This window comes from Urocitellus parryii, chromosome X, assembly GCF_045843805.1.
Source record: "Urocitellus parryii isolate mUroPar1 chromosome X, mUroPar1.hap1, whole genome shotgun sequence".
In the NCBI taxonomy this organism is placed as follows: Eukaryota; Metazoa; Chordata; class Mammalia; order Rodentia; family Sciuridae; genus Urocitellus; species Urocitellus parryii.
In genome coordinates, this window is record NC_135547.1 from 122,795,706 (window position 1) to 122,803,524 (window position 7,819).

Sequence of the window (7,819 nt, forward strand, 5' to 3'; positions counted from 1 at the left end):
TAAAATAAATGGGACCCAGACACAAATACAAACCAAAGCGTGTCTTTACAGCAGGCACTTAAAAATGAAATGTTTCTCTTTGCCACAGCCTCTTGTACCTTCCCCCAAAGAAGCGGTCCCTTGGGTGAATTCCTTTCACTTCTTGGTGCTTTGCATTCCTTCCTGATCCTTGAAATGAGTTAATAGTTCTCCCACAGGTCATTGGGAGTACCACATTGAGTAGTACCTACAAAACATAGCACTGGCCACCCGGCAAATACTTAACATTGACATTGACATCTGTGCTGAAGATTGAACCCAGGGCCTGTGTGCATGCTATGCAAGCACTCTACCAACTGAGCTATATCCCCAGCCCTATTCTCTGTCTTTAAAAATTGCCAAAACATGCCAGGAGGAATGCAGGGTATAAAACTTCTAAATATGGAGAAATGTTTCCCTGTCAGCTCTTCAAATGGGTGTGTTAGCTTCTGGACACCTTATATCCATCCATCCTTCCCAAATGTCTCAGATAATTTGATAGATAGCACTCATGGCTTCTTTGTTCATTTATTCAGCAAATATTTGAGTCCTTTCCGTTCCAGTTAGCTACACCACAGTCTCTCAGGAAACCCGTATTCTAGGTAGTGAGGCCAATGGGTGCCATAGGAGTAATTGCATCTATATATTACTAGAGGCAGCAGAAGGAAGCAAAGAGGAGAGACACTGAGGGAGGACTTCTCAGCCTCAGTACTACTGGTCTTTGGAGCCAGATTATTTTCTATTGTGTGGGAAAGGAGATGTCCTCTATGTTATAGGGTGTTCCGTGGCATCCTTGTCCTCTACCCACTAGATGCCAGTAGCACTCCCGCCACCATTTTGACAGTCAAGCATGCCTCCAGATATTGCTGAACATTCCCGGGGTGGGGGGCAAAATTTGGCAAGAAGGAGAAAAGTGATTGTCAAGTTAAGTCCAGGACTGCCGAATAGCTTTCTGTGGTTGGGGAACTCCCAATGGTCTGTGGAGACTGGGGCAGAGTCCCTTGGCTCCTGGCTACAGAAAATACTAGAAATGTAAACATTGGTCAGATCACAAAGGGTGCTTGACAAATGATTCTGAACTTTATCCCAATGCTCTCTCTACAAGGAAGCCAAGAATTCTGACAGGAAAATGGTGGAGGGTATTAAAGGAAAGGTGCTCCCAACACCACACGGAATCAGCCTATCAGGTAAACATCTCAGTTTGGCTCTCAAAGGTATTCCCAAAAGTCCACACAGCTAAAATAGCTTTCTTGGATGTGAACCAGCCTGCTCAAGGGTGGACCATCTGCTCTTACCTCTTTACTAGCTGCCTGCCAGTGAGTTTATCCCAGTCTCAGTGGATGCCAGTATACGAATATTTTTCCCTTTTTCTTCTAAATCCCAGTTTCGCTGTTGACGGGAATCTGATGGCTTTTATCCTTCATGTATAAATATGTAAGACTATTGGGGCATACAGAGCTAATTAATTGTCTCTAGCTCTTTGGGCGGTCATAGAAGAATCTGGATGACTCAAATGATAGACTTACCATGGCCTTTTCGAAAGGTCTCCTTTGCCCTTGAGGGAAACCCAGATTGGCACATGCAATATTGGATGGAAAAAAAATAGGTTTTTTTTTCCTCTCTACCTTCAAACTCACTACAACACAGAATACTTCTGCCACCAGTTGTGACACCAAGCAGTTCAGCAGACACCAACTGAGTATCTCATAATGGACTTCAATTCTGACACTCTCTGGAGTTAGCATCAGATTCCCCACAAGTTAAGGGCTCAGTCCACAATACTGCCCCCCACTTCAGATAACAATCACGATTAGTAGGTTGTTACCTATAATTCTGATCAACAGACTATAAATCAGGGTTCCCATGGCTCCTTGGATTTGATGAATTTCCTAGGATTCTTGAGAAATCCTTCCTTACATTTCCTATTTATTTTAAAGGATATCACAAAGAGGTCTTATGGAAGAGCTGCCTGGGGCAACCCACAGTGCTCAGCTTGCTGGAGGCCCTCCAAACCCAGTCTTTTGGGGGGGGGGGTTTGTGGAGGCTTCATTGTGTAGGTATGATTACATCATTAACCATTGGTTCTCAACTTGACCTTCAGCTCCTTCCCCTTCTCAGATAGTTGGGGCTAAAAGTTCTGACCCTCTGTCAAGCTTTAAAAAAAAATAGAGATGCTCTCCAAGTATAGTGATATTTATTTGAAAAGAATAGCATTGCAAGGAGAATGTGCATGCCATTAAACCATGAGTGTGTTCAAAGAGGTTGAGGCAAGGGGAAGTTTTCAAAGGCAAAATGAGGAGGATTACATAAGATATTTTGAAACAATCCTTTTCAATAATGATTAGTAACCAGAGTGATGTCAGTCCAAGGTTGAACAGTCACTGGACAGATGTCCTTGTGAAAGTACTTTTTGCATAAGGTTGCAGTGGCCTTTGTGTAAAGCTGTGTTTCTGGCAGTCTTTTGTGATAGTTACTATCAGCCTACCATGTGTGAGAACCTTCCTTCAATACCTTCTGGCTTTATTTTTTGTTAAGGTTGACACAAGCAACTCCATTTTGATTCTGACAATTTTCACACCTATAATCACAAGATTGGATTCCCTGGCCCGTCCTGAGGCCATCCAGAAGCCCACCAAGGGTTGCCTCATTAGAACAAAAGATGCTCCTGTCACCCAGGAAATTCCAAGGGATTGAGGAGCTCTGTATAGGGAGCCAGAAGCAAAGACCAAATAAGTATTTCTTATTTTGTATCACAATATCATCAGTGGAGGCAGGCAGACCACTTACAAGCCTATTTTCAAAAAAATAAAAAAGGACCAGGGATGTGGCTCAGTGGTTGAGTACCCTGGGTTCAATCCCTGGTACTGATATTGCTGGTTACTGGTGATGAGTTCTGCTCCCTCAAATGTTGAAGTTTGAACATTAGAGAAACACACCAAGGCAAGCATATAAAGCAGGATTTATTTAAAAAGGGGCAACATAGACTTCTCCCTGGAGGGAGAAGGGGGCCAGAGCTAGTATCCCAAGAAGCAAGGTGTTCTGCCCTTTTTATTCTAGGTTTCCTTTGTTCTCCTGCCCTCTTCCCCTCATCTTTTTCCTTCCTGCTTGCATGACTAGGCCCAGGAATGCTCAGTGGGATGGCCAAAAGGTGGGAAACAGGTTGGCTGAAGGGGGAAGGGCACGGAGGAGCCACCAAGGATACATTAACAACCTTACAGCTCCTGTAGAGGAGGGACAATTCCTGGGACAGGTTACCTTGGCAACAGGTTGGAGCAGGGGGAGATTCTTGATAAAGGTGAAGAAAGGGCTCTGAAGAAATTAACATTTCAATCCCTCAGGGGACAGTCTTCAACTTGAGGACTCACTCATTGGCCTCCTTGATCTGACCTGATTTACCCATCTATACTGACTGCCTGTACCAGAAAAAAAAAAAAAAATGTTCAACCCCACTGGTAATCAGAGAATTGCTAATTAAAATAAGAGTGATATTTCACACCCTTTAGATAGGCAACTGTTTAAAAAGAGTGAAAATACCAAGTAAAGGCAAAGATGTAGAGAGCAGAAATTCATGCTGAGATGAGAGTGAAGGTCAATCCACCATGTTGAAGAGCACAGGGACCTATAAAGTTAAAACACACACATGTGACCCAGTGATCCTATTCCCAGGTATGTGCCCAAGAGACACTCTTCAGTGTGGGCACAGGGAGACACGCATGACAATGGTCACTGCAGCATACTATTAGCACACAATAGGAAATAAATTAAGTGTGCCATCTATGGGACATGGGTAAATAAACTATAGAATGTTCACAGAAGAGCAATACTATATGAGCCTTTAAGAGAATTGAGCTAGACTTTAAGGTCAGGCAGCAGCAACCAAAAGGAGGCAGATTTTAAAAGGCTACTGAACGAGGCTCTATTGAGATTTCGCTCTCGGGCGACCTTACATAGACTACATGTACAATGATGATCCTGTTGAGTTTTCGAAAAGGAAGCTATATGGGTATAGTATGATAGAATTTATACAAAGCCATAAAAAAATATACCATGAACACATATATGTACTAAAATCTGTAAACATGCATGGAAATGATTCATACACCAACTTCAGAACAGTGGTTAGTTCTGAGCAAGAAGAGGGTGGTGCACCATTTGAAAAGGCTTTTTTTCCATGTCTCTAATATTTATTTTCTTTTTTTATGGGGGTAGGTACCGGGGATTGAACTCAGGCACTCAACCACTGAGCCACATCCCCAGCCCTATTTGGTATTTTATTTAGACAGGGTCTCACTGAGTTGCTTAGCACCTCACTGTTGCTGAGGCTGGCTTTGAACTCATGATCCTCCTATCTCAGCCTCCCAAGCTGCTGTAATTATAGGCATGCGCCACCGCACCTGGCTTATTTTCTTTATAACAGAAAGGCTAGAGCACTCACCTATCGTGTGCAGGGTGCTGGATTTGATCCTCAGCACCACATAAAAATAAAATAAAGGTATCGTGTCCAACTACAACTAAAACAAAATATTAAAAATAAGAAAGGCTATGATAATAACCCAGCTTTGATGGAGACTCCCATATCCATCTAACTCTTCTGACATAAAAAGAGTTTATCTTTCTTGCTTGCAAGCATTAAATGTTGCATGAAATGTTTATTTATCAAACACCTATATTCGACTTAATATGAACCCCACACTTAATGAATGCTTTACAAGTATAAATTCCTTTAGCAATCAGCCTATGACAGGTACACACTCTGGATTCCAAAACCTTTAGATCTGGTGTGTCTCAGAATTCAGACATTGTATTTTTGAAAAACAAAACAGCAAATTTTAGAACTAATCCCAATGGGATAAGGCAGTAGTCTGCCATCGAGACAGTTGTACTATCAAATGGAAGAATAGTTGAAGTGGAATAAAGACTATAAATATCTTCAATTCCATTCAGGTCAGGTTTTGTCATCACATCAGTGTCAAGGGTTTGCTTCCAAACAAATTTTAAAAAATAGAAAAAACTTTCAGAGCTTTGGGGATCTGAAAAATGTAGTGAAGGGGTGTTATTCTCATTTTACAGATAAGGAAACTGAAGCACAGAGAAATTAGCCAACTTAACCAAGTGATCAAGGTCAATATCAACAGTGACAAGTTCTATTGATATCATGGACCATCTGATGAGATGTAATGAGAGGGGCACATCACCTCTGTGGAATTCTCAAAATCTATTACCCCAATCTAATCATGAGAAAAACATCAGATAAACCCAAGTTGAGGGACATTCTACAAAACACAGGACCAGTATGCTTCAAAATCTTCCAGATCATCAAAAGCAAGGAAAGACTTAAGAAATTGTCACAGAAGAGATTAAGGAGACATGACAACTAAGTACAACATGAGATCCTGGCACAGAAAAAGGGTATTAGTGGAAAAACTTATGAAATCCAGATAAGGCCTGTCATTTTATAAGGAATGTAGCAATGTTAATTTCTTGATTTTGACAAATATACCAAGGTCATGTACAATATTAACAATAGGGGAAACTGAGTGAAGGTACACGGGAACTCCACTATCTTTGTAACTTTTTATAAACCTAAAATCATTTTTGTTGTTTGTTTGTTTTCAGTGCTAGGAATCAAAACCAGGGCCTCATACCTGGTAGGCAAGCACTCTGCTACTCAGTTACATCTCCATTGTGGTACATATTTTGAACACTTTTCAATGAATATTATTCTGTATAATCCCTCATTTTGTGTTTGCCTACAGTGAGGTACACTGGACTCTCACCAAGGAAGAGTTCACTGGGGAACTTCTAGATGCTTCCAGATAACACTTGCACATTTTGTTCTTCATGCTTTTTATGTGGTTATAAAAAAGAATATTTGTTATGTACTTTACACATATCATTGTACTCTAAAGTGGTGGCAAGAAGCAAAATTGCCCAGATGGATCTGGGTTTGCACCTGAACAGAGCTGAAGTATGGCTTCTCTCCAGCCCTTTGCAGCCAAATAATTTTTCAACCCTGAAAATAACCAGAGGTTTAGAGCCTAGACCAGAGAGCCAAGTATTCCCACACAAATTCGGGGCTTTTAGGCTTTTATTCCAAGTGAGTTAAGGCCCAGGGCACCAGAAGCAGTTTAGAGCAGCTTAGGTTGTTGAGAAATTTTGATTTCTGTTGTTGGAAACGGGCAGGAGATAATAACCTTGGAAGGAATTGGGGGGGGGGGGCGGGGCTGGACAGGGTTAGCCCTTGGCACTGAAGTGAAGAGCCTGGGTATACGGGACAAATGTTGCATATTTACTAGGTACGCAGATCTTCAAACTGTTCTTCCTCATCACCAGCTAGATTTAATTGAGCTGAGAATACGCCTCAAACAGAGTGGAAATTAAACAAAAAGTGACAGGGGAAGGCATGGCTGTCAACATGGGTCTTACAGAGGGTGGTAGCCGCCCCCCTCAACCCCCCAGAACCTGTGACTATTTCTTTACATCGCAAAAGAAAGCTTTGAAGATGGGATGATATTAACAATCATGTGGGCTGGGATTGTGGCTCAGCAATAAAGCGCTCACCTAGCCCATGCAAGGCCCTGGGTTCAATCCTCAGCACTACATAAAAATAAATAAATAAAATAAAGGTATTGGGTCCAACTACAGCTAAAAATATATATTTAAAAAAATCTTGTGATAGGAACAGGAGCCTGGATTTTCCAGGTGGCCATAATATCATCACAGGAATCCTTATAAGAGGGAGCAGGTAGGTCGGAGTGAAAGAAAGAATATGAGAAGCAGAGGTGGGAGTGATGAGAGGAAGGAGCTGTGCATCGGGCAAAGCCGGCAGCTTCTAGAAATTGGAAAAGTCAAGAAAATGGATTCTCCCCTAGAGCTTCCAGAAAAAATGCAGTCCTGCCAACGCCTTGCTCTTAGCCCTGTAAGACTCATTTCAGACTTCTGCCCTCCAGAACTGTAAGAGAATATATTTATGTTGCTTTAAGCTGCTGAGTTTGTGGTAATTTGTCACAACAGCAACAGGAAACTCACAGAGATGAGAAACGTGTGATTGATTGGTGATGAGTATAATAATACAACTTGCTATGTGCTGAGAGTACTTCACATACGCTACCTTATTTGATCCCAGCACAACACCTACAGGTCAATTTCTCGTTTTCCAGATATAGAAATGAACTTGGAGTAAATAAGTTGCCAAAGCCAGCAAGCCTAGTCAATGTCAGGAGTGAAAGTTGAACCTGGGTTTTGAGTCTCTCTGAGCTCTTTGTCTCTGTGCTATAGTTACTTGAAATGGAGAAAAAGATTCAAGTGAGCCCCAGCTTGCTGGTTTGGGAGATTAGGAGAAATGTCATCACTGATTGGGATAGGAATTCAAGAAGGAAAGAGGTGAAGAGGAGGTTTTCCTACAGTTTCTGAGTGGTTCAGTGGACATTTAAATACACAATTCTGGACCTAAAGAGAAGTTTGAGCCAGAGGCAGAAATAGCAACTATGGGTGTATTTGTGGTGGGAGAGCTCATGGGAGCAGAATTGAACTTTTAGGGAGATTACAAAAGCTAAAAGGAAAGAGCTAAGGGTAGAACTTTGAGGAAACTCAGTATTTGAAGGATAAGTAGAAAGTACCTGTAACAGGAAACTAAGAAATCTCAAAAACAAGCCAGGTGCAGTGGCTTGGGAGGCTGAGGCAGGAGGATTGTGAGTTCAAAGCCAGCCTCAGTAACACAGCAAGACCCTGTCTCAAGATAAATATATAAATATTTTTTAAAACTTCTGGAGATGTGGCTCAGTGGTTAAGCCCCTCTGGG